We start from the raw sequence: 17,893 nt of genomic DNA, 5'->3' as shown, positions 1-17,893 counted from the left end.
ATGTCCAGCTGCTGAGCATGTGGGAGCCCCGAGAAGGCAGGTCCACCCTAGCTTGGAGGATACGCTCTTCAAAGCCCATGCCAGGGAGAGCAAAGGCAACAGAGAGACAGACTAGTGACACTTAACCCTGTATTCATAAAATGTGCAGTTCCTTAAAAATAAAGGTCCATCTTGGTCAATGAAAACAGTGGTCACCATGATGAGGCACAGGCTGTTAATGTTATTCATTGTAGAAAATGCTCCCAGTCCAGCCCCAGGGACCCTGAAAAAGTTACCCAGTTTTCCTTTTCTACAGGGAGTGATGGAATCTTCACTTTCAATTTTTCCTCAATATCATCAAACACTTTCTGCAGAATAATGAGCCAGAATAAAAATCTATAAACTTATAATGTATCAATTTCTAATAACACAGTACTGGAAAACAGCCTAAGAAATTAGTTTCTTAGGCTTTCTTATTAAATTACCTTCTCTAAAATAAAAATTAGCATAGAGCACCAATAGGAAAAAAGGGCTTAGAGTTGAATTATTAATATAATGCACTGAAATTAATCATGACCGCATACCCCCTTTCCTTTAAACAAGTCTAATTACTCCTAATTTAAACTGAATAAAAATAATGCACATATTTTCAAAAGAGGTACATCTATAGTAGTGCTGACAACATAAGAATTCACGAGAAAATGCTTTTAACAGCCATAGCTTTGAAATCTAATGAATTACCCATTTTATTTTTATCACTTGAATTTCACCATACAGAGGTGAAAAAATGAAAATCTTACAGTGATCCAGTTTAACATAATTTTAATACGACTTTTTCCTGGGTAGAGATCTTAAGGACTGTATAAATAGATGGTAACAGGGTAAATCGCATTTTAAAGTTAGAGAGAAGTCAGAAAGTCCTGTAGCTGCTGATATGAAATTATAGGTACTTCATCAAAACCCAGCCGGCCACAGCTACCTCGTAACTCATGCTTAGAGCTCCATAATGTGATTAGGTTTTCAAGAGGGTACATTTGTGTTTTGGTTTCCTTTTAATCACTTTATGTTCAGCTTGGCTTCCAACCGACTGCTGATTGACTTCAGTCATCATGGCGAGAATAAAGAGATCGTCGACTTTGCCGAAGAAAAGTTATTAAATTTTAGTTTTCCTAAAGGGAAACATTCTCTGCAAGAGTAATTGAAAAAAATAAAATCTTTATTGACATTCTTTGAGGGAAAATACAATATTCAACATTTAGGCTAGAACTAGATAGGTAAGGGAAATACAGATTTGAAGCAATTATACAAAGTCAGCCAAGAAAATTGGCTATGAGAGAGGGCATCTTGTCTGCAGCTATTCTGGCCTGATTGGCAGCAAAGGTGTTCTCCATTCTTTCCCTCACTCCACAAGCATTTCTGGAATGCCTAAACATGTGATTTATCTTTGCCCTCAAATGAATTGCATGCTATTGAAAGACTGGAGCTGGAACCAAAGATTAATAAACAAGTTACTGGACTTCAAGGTATTACCCATCAAAACAGAAACACTGCGTGCTATGAGAACACAGAAGAAAACAAAGAAAATTTGTGTGTAGAATCTGATGATCAGCTATTTTTACCAGTCTCCAGGCGCTGTACCAGTGTGGTCAAAGTAAAATAGGCCCCTCATTGAACATACAGGAATCATGGTATATGGTTTATTTTGAGAGGCAGGAGGATAACACGATAACAAATAAGTCATTTATCTCTTTAAAAATATTTACCGATCACTGGTTAGAAAGAGTACTCATGTGGATTATATAGATTCTAGAAAACACGAAACAAAAATGACAAAAATGAAATAGAAAATCATCTATTATACCATTGTCTGAAGAGTCATAATTTTATTGCTGATATTTCTAATATTGTATGTAAAAACCTATTTTGTACATAATAAGAACAGTACTCGGTAGACTACTTTGTGGCCTGCCATTTTAAATTTTGTGATATGCCACAAATACTATTCCACATTTAAAAATTCTTTTTCTATATCATGATTTTAGCAGCCATGCTTTATTGACTCAATACTTCTATTTGACTCATTTTTATAAACAGCTAAATTATTTCCAGTTCTTCTATACAATGCAGTAGCTTAAATCTACTAAGTTTGGGGAAGAGAGATGAATAATTTCAATTATAGTCTATTTGAACTTACAATCTCTAATATCATTTATTATATTATATTATATTATATTATATTATATTAATTGTATTTTGAAACATATGGTCTCCCTCCCCTCTGCAAAAAAAAACAAAAAAACAAACAAACAAACAAAAAAACTTTGAGTTTCCTATAGAGATTTATATTGAAAAGAAAAAAAATAAGGAATAATGATCATTCCAGGGTGGTGAAAAAGGTTTAGAAAACATGCATGAAGTTAGCATGACAGATACATGTCCTAAATATCCACAGCTTCTGGGTGAGGGGAGTAAAAGTTTAGCCTTGATTTGCACACTGACAAAAGAAACAGGAAAAAAATACTCTCAGAAACAAGTAGTAATACCTGGAGAATCGAGAAAAAAAGCTGCTCTTTCAATCATCCATTTGGGGACTGAATCATGTTTTCTCACAGCTCTTTATAAAGAAAATCTTTATGTGTGGTGTAATGAGTGATACCATTAATAACATAGTCAAAGGAAAGGCAAGTATTTGTTTTATAGGATTGTTTGGTAATCTTTGGCTCATCAGTAGGAGTAGTGAAATAAACTACATTTAGGGAATTGTTCCAGGTTACATTATTCTCTCGGGGTATCTGGAAACACTGCAATATTGTTAAATAAGGGTTTAGAGTTATTTGACTAGAGAGAAGCTTTGGTGACATTCTTTTGTCCTCTACATGTTGAAAGGCAGGCGGATGAGTCTGAATGAAGCACAGAGGGAAAGGCCACTGACCACCTAGTGCCCTTATTGTACAACATGCATACATTTAGTTGAGAGAATTACCTGCAGACATCAGCTGATTCTGGGAGGTCATTTTCAGGTGTTCTGTTCTCACCTAGTTTAATGAGTCTGACTTTTTCTTGATGACAAAAAAGCATTAGATCCATACACACAAAAAAAGCCTAGCAAAAATCTCAACTTTTTCCAAGTGCTTTTCAGAGTACGAAATATATGTTTAATTCTATGAAGCACTGTTCCAGCAAAGGATAGATTATTAAAAGAAGCATCTTACTTACGGGCTGTGGATACAGAATAAAGCGCAGGTAGCAATCACTTTTCATTAAAACTGTCACCCCTAAAGCTCTCTTTTTAGCTTATGAAACAGAATCACTTGCCCTTTTTTTCTAAAAAGCCCTATTTGACAGCTAATCCTCTACTGGGCTCCTGGGCAGACACAGATGTACACGAGAGTTTCATACTTACCATATTGCTTTGTACACCCTCTCAAGCTCCCTTACTGATCTGTCACGCTATGCATGAGTACCAGACATTAGAAATAAGTCTAAAGACTAGGTACATTGATGTTTTCCCCCTCATTTACACTGCATATTCCTAAATAAGCCAGGTATCGTAACCAGTACTTTTCTTTTTGAAGGCTGATTTATAGGATAATTTTTTAGTACTGGGTGAAGAAAAAGTAAAGAAAGGGGCTAGAAAGCGGTAGAAAAATGTTTAATTTCAAAGGAAAAATGTATTAAAAAGGAATAATCTGCAAGAGTTGAAGCTAGCAGAAGTGGGAAAATATTTAACTAATCAAAGATTAATAGAACAGGCCTGCCTTTCAAATGGTGATAATCTACAAGATTCATATTCTGGAAAGGCTCACCAAGTGTTGAATGCTTATGCTGTGTAAACACAGAATGAAGTGTCACAGGCATGCAGGCTCACACACTCTATTTTAAAAATCTGGCTCCGTGAATGGACTTGAGACTTCACCTTGCCTATTCCAGGTTGTTGTCAAGAATGATAAGGTCAGTAAATTCTTGTAAGGTTTTGGAAATCAGACTGGTCTCTGATATTTCTTTATTACCCAGGTGACCTACAGAGGGTATAGTCACTGGGATGATGGGGAAGGTAAAGGGAAAGACAGTTTTCTGTGAGTTATTATTTGGATAAAATGATATTTTCCTTGTACTATTTGAAAATGTGACTTTTTGACTTATCATAACTGCCATTGTTTCTTGAACACTGAATGTGTGCCCAATCTCATTTATTCCCATTGAATGAAGTACTACTATTTTTACATTATATAGATGCAGATATGCAGTTTTTGAAGATAAAAAATAATCACCAAGTTCCAAATAACAAGACAGGATTGTACATGCAACCTACCCCCACCCTTGCCCACCCTACCTTCTGAGTGCTAGATTGCCTCTCATAAAATGTCATTAAACCATGTGGTCAACAAAATGGCCTAAGATTCTGTAAACATGAGCTGTCTTCAAATGACCCCAGGGATGCCTTGATTGCAGAAGGGCAGTCCTGGGGACACTTGAACACAGCAAGCAGTCGAACACTCAGACCTGGCCCTCTAGGGTGCAGATCACTCATGAGGAACAAAAATGCACTGTGGGTGTACATAATTTTAGAGAGACGAAGGATGGCTCATGCAACAATAGGATTGCTATTGTATGAACATAGATTCCTTTCTTTCTTCTTACGAGACTCACATGGCACTTTACTGTCAAATGCTACATCCTCAGGTTTATTTAAATATCAGCAAGTATGCAAAAAGTCTTGGTGTATTACACCAAACAGCAGGAAACAAGATACCTTATCTTTCCAATTCAAAAGAGGCACGGGCCATTAATAAACCATGCCAATCTTGTTAGTCTCTAACATTGTTTTTTTTTCTTTTTTTCTTTTTTAAAAAATCTCATTATATCATGTTGGCATTGGGCTTACTTGATATTTTCCGAGAGCTTACGTATTGCTGGGGTGATGTGTTTCTTTTCTCTCCACCATTCATTGGACGGCCCAGCAGTTTGACAGAATGGGTGTTCTAAGTTGAAGATTTACTTTTGTGCATTTGTTTTGGGAGATAGTGAATTACAGAATGCAAATGTAGGATGCAAATTCAGAGCTGTCTGGGGCTAGATCGTACACAGAGCCCAACAACATAAAGATTGTGGCATTTTGATAGGAAGACATTTATAAAAGCTTCACTGCTGACAGTGTGACCAGCCAGTGCATAAACACCATCTAAATTCTGAGTTTAAAAGATTGCATTTCTGTAAACTGATGCTCCTCTGATACAAGTTCAGATACCGCTACGCCGGCACCTGTGTTCATCACTGTGAGCACCATTTCCTGAGTATCAGTAGATGTTTTGTACTTTTATCTCACTTGACCATGCCAAAAAGGGGCTTCTGTTATTGCCCTCCCTTTACGGGAGAGGAAACAGATATAAAGAGATGATACAACATTCCCAAGGTCAAGTTATAAGCTAAACCCCAAGTTACAAGCTCAATTTGGTCTCCAATTCTCAACCTCTTGCAAAAACTAATTATTATTTTCCCCTCTCTCAGTTGTGACCTTCAAATAAATGTTTTGAATGGTCAGTTTTGCACATCTCCCTTCCTGCCAATGGATTTGAATGTGTTACAGGCATGAATTGTGGGTGTCTATTTGACTTGCATATGTACTCACACAGGGATAAACATTTTGGGGCACCAAATCAAAGGTGAAGACCTCAAGAATAAATGTTCTGAGATGCCCAGGTAGAATCAAGGTGATGGCATGACTAAATAATCAGTTTTTGACCCCAGGTGACCTGACCTGCATAATCCTGGAAATTCATTTGTCTCCCTCGAAAGGGCAGCTGAGTTGACTAAGCTGTACAAGAGAAGGTCAGCTGGTTTCAGCACAGTGATGAGAGGCACAGATATTCAATGTCAATACCCACACACAGCTACACACCCTGGAGTTTATTCCTCTTTTAAAGAGAGTGTAATAGAGAAATTCTAGTCAGCAATAAGTTAGCTTTTTAAGGACTCTAATGACATCATTATAGAGCACTCTAACTTTGCTCTGTGGATACAATGTCATTAGTGCCCCTGGGGTTTGGCCCATGCTAGCTCAGTTATTCTCCACAGCCTCTCTCCAGGTTGTTTCCTCTCCCACATGTCGGAAAAATGAGAGCTTTTATCGACACAAAAGGGTGTGCAGTAGCCCCAAGAGCACACAACATTATTTTATTCATTAGTTGTCAAGTGCCTGCAGGGTTCAAAGAGACAGGTCAGTAGAAGGGTGTATATAATATGAATTGTTCTACACTCCAAAAAATAAGGTATGTGCTGGAAGGTGTCTCTAGGGCTCAATTTTAATAGAAGCTGCAGATTCAATTGGGGTCTTTCAACTTTATCCCTTTTCTGAGACCACCAACCTTAGAGTCAGTATTTGAGCTACTATTTAGATTTTTCTTTTCAGTGGCTGGATATTATTTTGTAATGTTCCCTCAAGCCTCCTGTATGCCAGACCCTAAAACCTGCCTGCCCATCACGTTCTTGCCAGCCATCTCAAGTACTTGACACACTGTACATGGTGGGTGGTCAATGCATCTTAGTTGAAGGAAAAAAAATGCTTGAATATTGGAAATGAAGTTTCAGAAGGCTTCCTCAATGGGCAGCCATGAAGAGCAGTATTCTTTTTAATTAGCAGTGAGCACATTTGTTCTGTCAAATAAAAGTGCTAATGGAAATCACCCTTTATTTCAAGATTAGAATGACCTATTATTTCTGATTATTAAAACAGTATACATGCATTGCAAAAATTGAAACAATACCCTCAAGATAAAAATGTAGATATTTCCTATCACCTAAAATACAAAAGTTTCTAAATAAGAAAATATAATTTAAATTCCTATAAGGAGTCAACTTCAACAGGAATATGTATAGAAGTGGCCCTATAATAAGTGACATCTCTATGTTGGTAATACTACTGTAAGACCAAACAGACATCATTTTTGGTTCTCTTTGTAGAATTTCTCAATGACACTGCATCACATCTCTTAGAATTAATTCTGTGTGTGCATCAGAAATGTGCACATGTGTGGGTCTATGTTTTGGCAATCTGGCCTGGTTCCTTTCACCAGGTTAGGAGTAAAAAAAAATCATCACATCTCCTATTTTGCTTTGCCTGCCAGAGAAGATAGAAATAATATTTGCCTTAACTTTTCAGTAACTTTCCTTTTGCAAAGAATTTTTGTCTGAATAATTTGTCATGCCATTATTCTTATTCTTTTACCCTCAGGTTGATGGTATATCTAAAGTCCCTTTCTGGAGAAACTCGTGCCTATGAACACACCTGCACCCTCACCTGTGAAGGTAAACGTTCATTTAGGAATTAAACATGTTTGCACCTGGCTGACTTTTCCAGGCCCCACGGACTTCGAGGCCATAACTAATGGAGTATATGGTGAAGCCACTCCTTCAGAAAGCATCCTCTGTGAGGGTTGGATTCCAAGCTTCTACCAAGAGCCTGACTAAAAGAAAGGATGTAATGGAGAGCTTGTCTGTGCGGTACATGATCCGTTCAGCCCTCAATTATTTGAGGCTATATCATCATGGCCTTGGATCTCAGTCTACATCAAGTACAATGAATCTATGCTGAATTAGGCTGTAATCAATTTGCCCTGAACTTTTAAAATAAAGGTAAATGTGTGTGTGTATATATATATATATATATATATATATATATATATATATATATATAATATATAGATTAGATACTATATATATTAGACACGATATATATATATATATATATATATCGTGTCTAATATATATAGTATCTAATCTATATATATTAGACTATTAAGTGATATATATATATCACTTAATAGTACCCTACACCCATAAGGGCAAGGGCTTGATTCAAAAATAGGAAATAAATCCCACATTATTGTCATATTTGGATAGGTATAGACAATGAATGATTATTTTTTATTAATTTGGTGGCAGGAGACTTTATGACCTTATATGCTAATGCAGCATCAGGGTCCCTAGTGTCTGTTCCCCCAGGACTAAATATCTGAGTGAATGACTTGGAGGCAACATAGGAGTGTGGGGGTGGGTGGACAAGGGAAAGTGACAAGAAGGATGAGAAAAGGGAACACCCAAGGGACTTCTCTGGAATGTGGTAGAGATGCCGGAGGTGGGTGGGCGGGGGGGGGGGCTGTTGAGAACAGTGTGGAACCTTGAAGTGACTGACCAAGAAAACCTTGAAGAAGAGATCCTCCAAGGAAGAGACAGAATGTGGCGAAGATGGAAAATGGAGGTCAATTTCCCATATGAATGTGCACGTCACAGACGGTATTGCAGGACATCAGTGCTGACTGTCATGTCTGAGGGACGTGCTCAGGTCTTAACATCTGTCGCCACTCGAGTGGTCAAGTCTCTGATGCATTTTTTCCTGAGTATACAGGTCTGATAAAACGCAGAGAAAATTGGAGGGGAAGGAGGAAGAGGAAGAGAGAATATGGACATGACTACCTGACGAAAGGAACGAGATTAACACAATGACACAAAGAGGACAGACGTGGACACACCTTCCTCGACATTGGATCGCAGTGCCCTTTACGGCGAGTGTATGTTTAGTAAAATTGCATTGCTCTCTTTGTCCTTATCTCCGGCCACCTTGGGAGTTTTGATCCTTACAATTACAAAGAGGACGGGGAAGGATCACAAAGCGCTCCCTCTTGGAGGCACGGCCATCCATCTTTTTGATGTGAAACATCTAAAGCCAAATTCTCAAAAAAAAAAAATGATAATAATAATAATTTTCCACTGAGCATTTATTCAGGGCTCTGTTTCTCTGGTGATTCTTAACAAAGGTTTTGTTGCTGGTGCCCAGAGGAAAGACTAATTTAAATGTAGAAAGAGACACTTAAAAAATAATGTCATCTGTTGGCAAAATCTCCGAGGGCATTACCTTCCTTTCACACAGGCAGGGAGCTCAACCTGATTGCATTTAGGGTTATCTTTAGCAGCTACACTCAGAATCAAAACATTCTCATGAGGACTATTGTTCTAACTAATCTACTTATTAAGCTTTTATTCAGTTTTAATAGTGTTTTATTTTACCAAAAAAAAAAAAAAAGAAAGAAACTCAAAGGGGACAGCGATGGATTTTGCAATTATGAGTGAGGAGAGAGCAGCCCATGACCTACAACCACGGGCTTGTCTAAGAACGCTCCTCTTTTCAAAGTGATCCTTCAAACCATTATGCTTAATTACAGGCGCTCCCTCCCCCAGCTGCCACCCTGCTTTCTATTCCCAACAAAGTACAACCAGCATGAAGCCCACTCTCCTCCGATTTGGAGTTGGAGGAGCAAAAGCTCGGCAGGTGAGATGTGAGGCTGCGATTTAAAGGAACGAGATGGAGCAGCGGAGGGTGGCATATCAGAAAAAAATAAAATCAAATCACACCATACAGTATTTGTGAGTAGGATGTTCAAAGCTCTGTTGAAATCAATTCTTTGAGCCACTGAATACAAATTTGTGACTTTTCTTTTCTTTATGCTTCCTCCACCTTACCTGTCTTCAGGAAAGAGAACATCAATCTGACGAGTTTCCCTCCTCTATGTTGCTTTTTTTGGGCAAGAGCTATTCACATATTTCTTTTGACTGAAAACTATACTCATTCAAACAATTAAATAAAATTTTTCTAATGTTTTCTTCTTATTAAGGACTTCCCACTCAATCTCTAAGCCATATAATTCTAAAGCAGAGAACTCTCTTTGCCACATTTGAATGAATGATCCACTGGGCATCTAAACACAAACAAATCACAAACTGCTAGAGAAATCTATAAGGCAACACACTATGGTATTCGAAAAAACACTGAGAACCACTGTGCCACCCAAATCATGCTGGGCTCCCTGGAAATACTCCTGCTATTTTCATTTAAAAAATTTACCTGGGACCTTCCAAAGGGAGGCAGTGGCCTGTGCTTCTGCTAAACATAAGTTCCGTTAAAACACAGCACTGCCGACAGTTAATTCTTCTCGCCACTCCTGACCAATCACTTCATACTTTTAGGACTTTACTACCAAAGCCACTGTTCCCCACATCCTTCTCACTTAAGGGCTCTCGGAAAGATTTTAAGAGTCATCAAAAGCTTGAAGGAGAATTAAACATCCCTCTAGAATGGAAATTTTTTGTTTCTAAGGAGCCAGGAAATAATACTCCAGGGATGGACACCTGCTTCCCAGGGCATGGAGGATGCTAGAAGCAGTTTTAATGCAGATGAAGAGTGACCCAAGGAGTAACAGCCTTTAACACTGGAGAAATATTGCTAAAAAGTATCGAACACCATAAGCATTAGCTAATGAAGTCCTCCTAGGAGACAGGGGGCATAGAAGAGACAACAAACAGCATCACAAAGTGAGTCTTGCTAAGCAGGGGTTTTGGATCCTTCATAAAAGAGCTGGGTTTCTTACATTAGGTTTCTTTTTACTAAATTTTTTGAGATCTCTATTTCTATATATCTAGAAGGTGAAGTGGACAATCGAAGGAGGAGGGTTTGCTTCATCCTTAAATAAACATAGCAGCCCCAGGAAGGAGGGCAGAGCTCACACAGAGGGGAGTGACTCCGGGTGCTGAGAAAGATTTTCAAAGGTGAGAAAACCCAATCATATTTTCTATGTTGGGGACTTCGTTATGAGAATCATGGCATCAAAGGCCAATGAAAGGCCCTCTCCTGAGATGAAAGATCAATACCTTATTTGATTTGCAGGCAAGAAATCAACTTCAAAATGGAGAGCTCTTTACTGTTTGCTTTGGCTAGACTCCTAGTTTAGAAGGCTGCTGGCTGTATCTCTAGTTCTCGGAGAAACTGAGGCAGAGAGAAGTTTCATCTGATTTCCCTGAGCCTACTAATCTAGCCCCTTTGACAGAAGTGGGTACATAGATCACACTGCTGTTGACTCCGGCAACTGGGAGGCCATGAGCAAGGTGCCCTCACACCAGTGGGACAAATGGCTAAAGAACAAGGGGGAATATGAAAGAGGGACGTTCTCCTCTCCCCTGCCCAGGCAGAAGCTGCTGTTTCCCTATTCAATAGCCACTAGTTGGTTCTCCAACTTCCCTCCTTCCTCTCCCAACCAAATCCCGTTTTTGTTCACGCTAACAGGTGCTCAGAGAAGGGGGGCACTCGCTCGCCCACAGGATGACTTAGGTTTGTGTAATTATCTATTGATGCCACCCACTTGCTTGACTAACGAGTGGGCTTGACTGACGACTGTGTAATGAAACATGAGGGAAAACAGACCGGGTGATCCTGAAAAAGATTTACTCCCTGGAGAAAGAAGAGAGATGTTCAAGGCAAGGCCTTTGCCATGTGTCTTTCCTGGTTTGCACACAGTCATGGGAGACGAACAGGCTTGAGGATGAAGGTGACTGCTGTGACTTCAGGGCTAATATGGCAGGCACCAAGGCACTGCTGAGCTGTGGAACAACCAGAAGCCACCCACCTCCAGACCTAGCTATCTGGTTTTTAAGCCAATAGTAGTTCAATACTGGATTATCTATGCAACTGGGGGTAGCTATAAGCACTTAGCCCTCCCCAACCACATCTTCCCCATTGAAATGTTTGAGTTTACAAAATGACAATGCATTCTCGAAAGTTCTTCATGTTCATGTGCCTTATGGTATTCCCTGGTAGCTGTAGCATCCTGCTGTTTGCCTGGGATGTCCCGGTTTAGTGCTAAAAAGTGCCACACTCAGAAACCCCTTCAGTCTCAAACAAATTGAAGTAGAAAATCCAACATACAGAATTTATTCACACCCCCCACCAACTAAGATATTATCCAAATGATTTCCCTCCTCAAATATCTGGGCACATCAAAAATAAGAAGGGTTTTGATTGAATTTCAAATAAAATCTTCGATTGTCCACTTCACCTTCTAGCTATAGAGAAATAGAGATCTCAAAAAATTTAGTAAAAAGAAACCTAATGTAAGTTTACAGTAGGATAAACACTATGAAAAGCTCATGGTCTATATAATGTCTATTTATGCATGGCAGGCACCCTCAGTCCTATATGTGAACTATCTCACACAACGGTGAAATAATTCTAAATTATTAAAATTTAATATTAGTAAGTGATATTTCAATTTATTACATCTGACTTAAAATTTTAATATTAAGTTTAATATTAATATTTATTTTCATTTTACAGATGAGGCAACTGAGTCTTAGAGAGTTTGAGTAACCTAAGGTCACTCATATGCAAGCTTTTGAAGGACAAGTCCTGTTTTGTTTGTGTTTTCCTCACAGATCCAAATAGATTTGTCTGGGGTTCAAAGTGTCACAAAACAGAGTCAACACTTAGGTGAACTGAGTCGGAACATCCTAAATGCTCATTTCCATTTCTTAGCAGTTTCACTTTAGTTCCTTGCAACCTACAGATTTAAGCACAAGCCCCTGGAAAAATGATAAATGTGCACCTGGGAAGGTCCCTGCAGGCAAAGGTTCTAGGAGGTGCAAGTTACCCTCAAGGATCTGCCCATTCACGGAGTCCCTGCACTCAGCAGGAGGAACATCCAATTAAAGGCAAATGCCAGGTCCTCATCTTTGCTGATGGAAAGCACCTGTTTTACATGAATACTCCTGACTGGTCCAGCGGAAAGCCACACTGGGCATTTCAAGTGGTAGAAGAAGAGGTTATTGAGGTGGAAGTTATCAGCTCGACCCCGTCCTATATTATCTGCTTGCAGGAGAGGAATGAGGATGATGTTAGCGATTTTTTGATCTGATTGTATTTAGAAGATAATGTCAATGAAAATTGAGTGTTGTTATTTGTGCAAAGTAAATGTCGGGGCAGACTGAGACATTTAAGAAAGGAGATCGAGGCCACTTTCCAGGAAAAAGCATTTTGTTTTATTAACATGAGAGCGATTGCATGCGACATTATTTCTATTTTGTTTTTTTGGCAAAAATAAGATAATTGAGGGAACCCAATGACCAGATATCACAGTCAATTTATAGAAGGGTAAAAATCCAGAGTGGAACCACAAGTGACCTTATTCACTTGGTGAGTTTATATCTCTCTTATTCAGAATGCAGGGCACTACAACAGCCCATCCGAAGATATTTCAATGGTTGTTTTCTGAGAGATTGCTGGTTTATTTGGTATACCCCAGTCCTCACAAAAATTTAAATACTCATAAGCATTAATTTTTCCCCTTTTATATTCTATTCTCCCCCTCACTTTCCAGATATTTTGAAAGGCATGAAATAGGGTCAAATGCATTTTTTTTTCTGGTGGGGGAGGTTTTGTAACCACGAGCTAGCTATTCATCTACCAACAATGGTACCAATATTGCCATGGCAATACTAGGAATAGTTCCATTCGACTGGTTACTATAGGCCAAGCCTTGTCCAAGTTATGTTACACATATGATGTCTTTCATTTTTATGGAAATCCTAGGATAACTCTAAGCTCACGGTTCTTCTCCAGGAGAGGAAAAAGAGGTTCAGAATAGCAGAAGAATTTGCTCAAGGTCAAGAGCGAGGACACGGGGATAAATCCTCCATTTGAACACAGGCTGTCTGACTTGAGAGTCCAATCTCTACCTCCCTCCACTGTGCTCCCTTCACTGGCAGAGTCTACTTACACAACAAGATTTATGATACTTAAAATCGTATTTTAAAAAGACTTCAGGGTTATTTAGCCCATGTCCTGACGAGTATAAGATCAATTCCATATAAAGCAGCGCCTTAAGGTTGTACAAACCAAAAATATAATGAGGATTCAAGAAAGCTTGGAGAAATTCTTGGATGACAGATCTCTCCCAGTCAGGGATGCCCCCTCTGAGGACAATATTACGAAGGGCAACGATCATCATGTCATACCCGTGTCCCTTGGTGCTACTATAAAAGACAAAATACTGAATAGTGTGCACTATAAGTCTTATCCCATATGACTTTTTTATGTTCTTATGATTCTTAAAATATATCTAAGTAACCTATTTCTATAATTCATCGAACTTAACCATGAGGAATAACTGCATCTTGCTGTTACTTGTCCAAGTGGCGGCAAAGGTGAAGCCATTCTTATTAGAAGAAGGCAATGTTATTTTTGTAGCTTGTTTTGTTGGAGAGAGGAAAAAAAAAACTGGACTATGAGAAGATCAGGCTCCTCTTTCATTTCTGCCTCTGAGGTGTGGGGTGACCCAGAGCAAGTCAAACTAGGAGCCCGACTTTCCTCATTAACAAAGTGAATGACTCAAAGCCAGGGCACTTCCCTTAGGGAAAGGCTGCACTGCAAAACATCTGTAGTCAGCAAAGAGATAGACAAGAGAATTTGTTTATCTAATGCTGAATTGTAGAAGGGGAAAAAAAATTCTCTTTTGAAATATTCATAACCATAGGCGTGCCCTCAGGCAAAGGGGGTTCAGAATTTACATTACCAGCATATTCCAGGAGATCTTGAGACAAGAAATCAAAGTGGTCCTGCATTGGATGTGCTTTATAGAACTTGGCATAAACCAATGCAAATTTATGTAATAGGATGGAAGAATACACCCTCAATGTTGGCCTCACAGACAGACCGAAGGTAAAGCCCAGCTAGCACCAGCTCACACTCCACAACTACGGAGCCCAGGAGGGAACAGGTGGGCATGATCCAGTCTCAGAAAATGACAGAAAAAAACATTAGATGGTGGAATCACAAGATTCAGATGGTTACGTAACTATATTTAAATATTTTTGTTAAAAAAATAAGTGAAAAAAATGAGTATGGAGCAAGATATTCTTCAAAGAAAGACTAGTCAGATTATAAAAAGAACTTCCAGAAATGACATATTTCTAAATAAAAATTCAAGGGGGAAAAATAAAATCAGTGAAATAAAAAGCTCAATGTATATATATTCAGCCTCAGACTAGAAGTGGAGGATATAAATAAGTTATCCATAATGCTGGAGAGAGACAAAGAGTTTAAACAAGAGAGAAGAGAAACAGAAGAACATAAATGAATGTATCTTGCATGAGTTTAACTAACATTCCAGAAAAAAAATTACAGAATATGGGACAATAATATGGCTCAGAGTTATTCAAAAAGGATAAAAAACCTGAAAATCCTTGGATTAAGAAAACACAATAACTTCTAAATATGACAATAAATAAACAAATATATCATCTAATCCCAATGAGGAAAGCTGCATCCCACAGACAATGAGAAGAGCTTAACACCAATCAGAGTTTTAAACTCAGACTGCCTAAAAGGAAAAAGATTTTACTTTCAACAGATTCCCCAGCAACAGCAATTTAAGCCTGAAAAGAGTGAAATCCTTTCAATCTGGGTGGGGGGAAAGATGTCAACTTATAATTGTATGTATAATTAGCTACACCATTATTCAATGATAAATAATAAATATCTTTTTCAGAGTAAGACAAAAATGAGAGTATATCACCAAGGAGCCCTAACTAAAGAAATAGTGGCCCATGCCCAGAGATTCTATCTAGCCAGTCTTTTATCTATGTACCTATCTATGTACTGATCAATATCTGTATGTATTTGGTCCCCAGTATATCTATTTAGGGATACATATCTATGCACATAGGGGTTGTGTGTGTGTGTGTGTGTGTGTGTGTGTGTGTGTTTTAAGCCATCTTGGAGGTTCTAATGGACAACACAGGGAGAAAAGTCACTCCTAACATTAATGTAAATGAAGTCATCTGGGGGAACTTATTGAACTTTAGAACCCAATTCAGTGGGCCCCATATTCTGCATTTTTAGTAAGTACCCAGATGATCTTGTTCCAGGGACCTCTCTTTGATTGCAGGGATAGTAAGGGAAGAAAAAGAAAATCATCACAAGGAAAAGACCTCAGAGTCAAGTGGCAATGAGGACCCAAGAATTGTTTGATGTGGCTATCTCTAAATAAAGATTACTTGTGAAAAGTAATAATGAAGTTTAATTTTTTTTTGTGGGAAACCAGTACAATTGGTGTGTGTGGGAGGGAGATAATAACTAAGCATTTAGCGTTCCAAGGTGTTCAGATTTTTCAGGGGGAACACTGAGATGGCTATCAAACCAAATCCCTCACACTAGATCCAGAGTTTTAAAGCTGTGTTGGGTGGACATTCAATTTGATCCCACAGGTTCCTTAAGATCTAAGGACCATCAAGTCTTTCAAGCCAATCTGCATACTCTAGCCAGGCATGGTGGTGCATGCCTGTAATCCCAGCAGCTCAGGAAGCTGAGGCAGGAGGATCACAAGTTCAAAGCCAGCCTTGGCAAAAATGAGGCACTGAGCAACTCAGTGAGACTCTGACTCTAAAATACAAAATAGGGCTGGGGATGTGGTTCAGTGGTGGAGTGCCCCTGAGTCCAATCCCTGGTATCCGAAACAAAAACAAAAACAAACCTACATACTTCTGAGACTAACAGTGGTGCTCTTAATTACTCTGGACAAGAGGCATGAATCAAGGTTATCCTACTCAAGGACAGATGGTCAACTTCCTTCCAGAGCCAAGAGGTGTGGCCATAAAAGCAGCTCTCTAAGCCTCTTCCCTCAACTCCCTCTGCACCATCCAGGGAGAAAACCCTCTTCTTGTTCACTTTACAGCTCATGGTTGAATGGAATGGCTCACTTACTAAAATAAGCACAGTGGGCACCCATCGATTTTGCCTGTCCAGCATCCGTTCTGCCTTCCTTTGGTGGCTACACCTTAGTTTCCCATCAAGAAAACCACACTTCCCTGGCCTTTGTTCTTTGGTTCTGTCTGATCCACTCCAGGGATGGAAACATTCTCCAAGCCTGGCCAATCAGGCCAGTCTGTTTCACTGACTGCAATGGCTGGGTATAACGTTGCACGGGAGTCAGAACAGCCCAAGGAGAGAGAATCCTAAGAATAGTTAAGAAAGAAGCCACGCTTTCTATTGGAACTTCTAATTATAAGGATCATGAAGGCTGCAGCTGCTGAGAACCAGCCAGTGGAGGACCTGTCTGTGATCCCTGCCAAACCAGAGACACACACAAGGTCCCACTGAGATGGTCTGCATTACTGAATTTAGTCAAGCCTGAAGCAAATGCTGCCCTTGCTCTCTGAGGTGAAGGAAGACAATATCTCCAAGGCCATTTTGTTTATGTTTACTTGTTCGTTATTATTGTTGTTCCTACTGATTCGTGCCATTTTGAACTGTGTTTCTCCACCAGCAAATGAAGGAAATAATTAATAAGATGTATGGTTTGTGAAAACCACTTGACAAAATTAACTTGGCAGTGCCTTTCAGCTCCAGTGACATCACTCAAGTGGCACCAGGTATGCAGTAATGAGAATCAGAATTACTTTTTTTTCCAAGGGCTGTTATTCAAATGTAGGGCTTGAAGCGGTTATGAACTTTCTAAATGCTTATTCCCTCTCCTAAAAATAGGTTTTCTAACCCAACTCACCTCACAATTGGAAAAATGGGCCAGGTTAGTGCAATTCTAAATTCACACTCTAAGATAGGAAGCTTATAAAATGTTGTTTATGATCTGATTTTCAAAACATTTGAAGGGACTGGTTTAGATAATAGAAATTCAGCTAAGGCATAGAGGCTAGAATTAATGTTTTCGAATTTATTTGCTTAGGATTCTAAAACTCATAACTATAAGCTATTTAAATGCATCATTGTTAGTATTCCAGGGAGAGTCACAACAATAAATAAGGTACATGCTCAGTTCAAGGTGCCCTAATGACATCTAAGGAAAAATATCTATTATTTTGCATTTCTTCTGAACGCTTGACTTAAGATTCTAAAAGAGCCTATATTCAATGTACTACAATACTCCAATTTCTAAATATAATTTGTTATTCATATTTCCAACTAAGTTTTAATGCATTTTGAAAATAAAATAAAAAATACACCTTGAACAGAGGTGTCCCAAGCACACAATGGTTCCTGGTACAAAGATGGTCCTCAAATACTTGCTGAGTAATTGAT

The 17,893-nt window shown here is 38.8% G+C and overlaps 1 protein-coding gene across 4 annotated transcripts in view; it reads right to left on the bottom strand.

The window, feature by feature from the left end:
* The window catches only part of Tenm2 (teneurin transmembrane protein 2), an 881,534-nt gene that overhangs the window by 521,237 nt on the left and 342,404 nt on the right, over positions 1-17,893 (bottom strand). The window lies entirely within an intron of this gene.

This window comes from Urocitellus parryii, chromosome 1 (genome assembly GCF_045843805.1).
Source record: "Urocitellus parryii isolate mUroPar1 chromosome 1, mUroPar1.hap1, whole genome shotgun sequence".
NCBI lineage: Eukaryota > Metazoa > Chordata > Mammalia > Rodentia > Sciuridae > Urocitellus > Urocitellus parryii.
The sequence above is the reverse complement of the archived record's forward strand: the minus strand, read 5'-3'. Positions and strand labels throughout refer to the sequence as shown.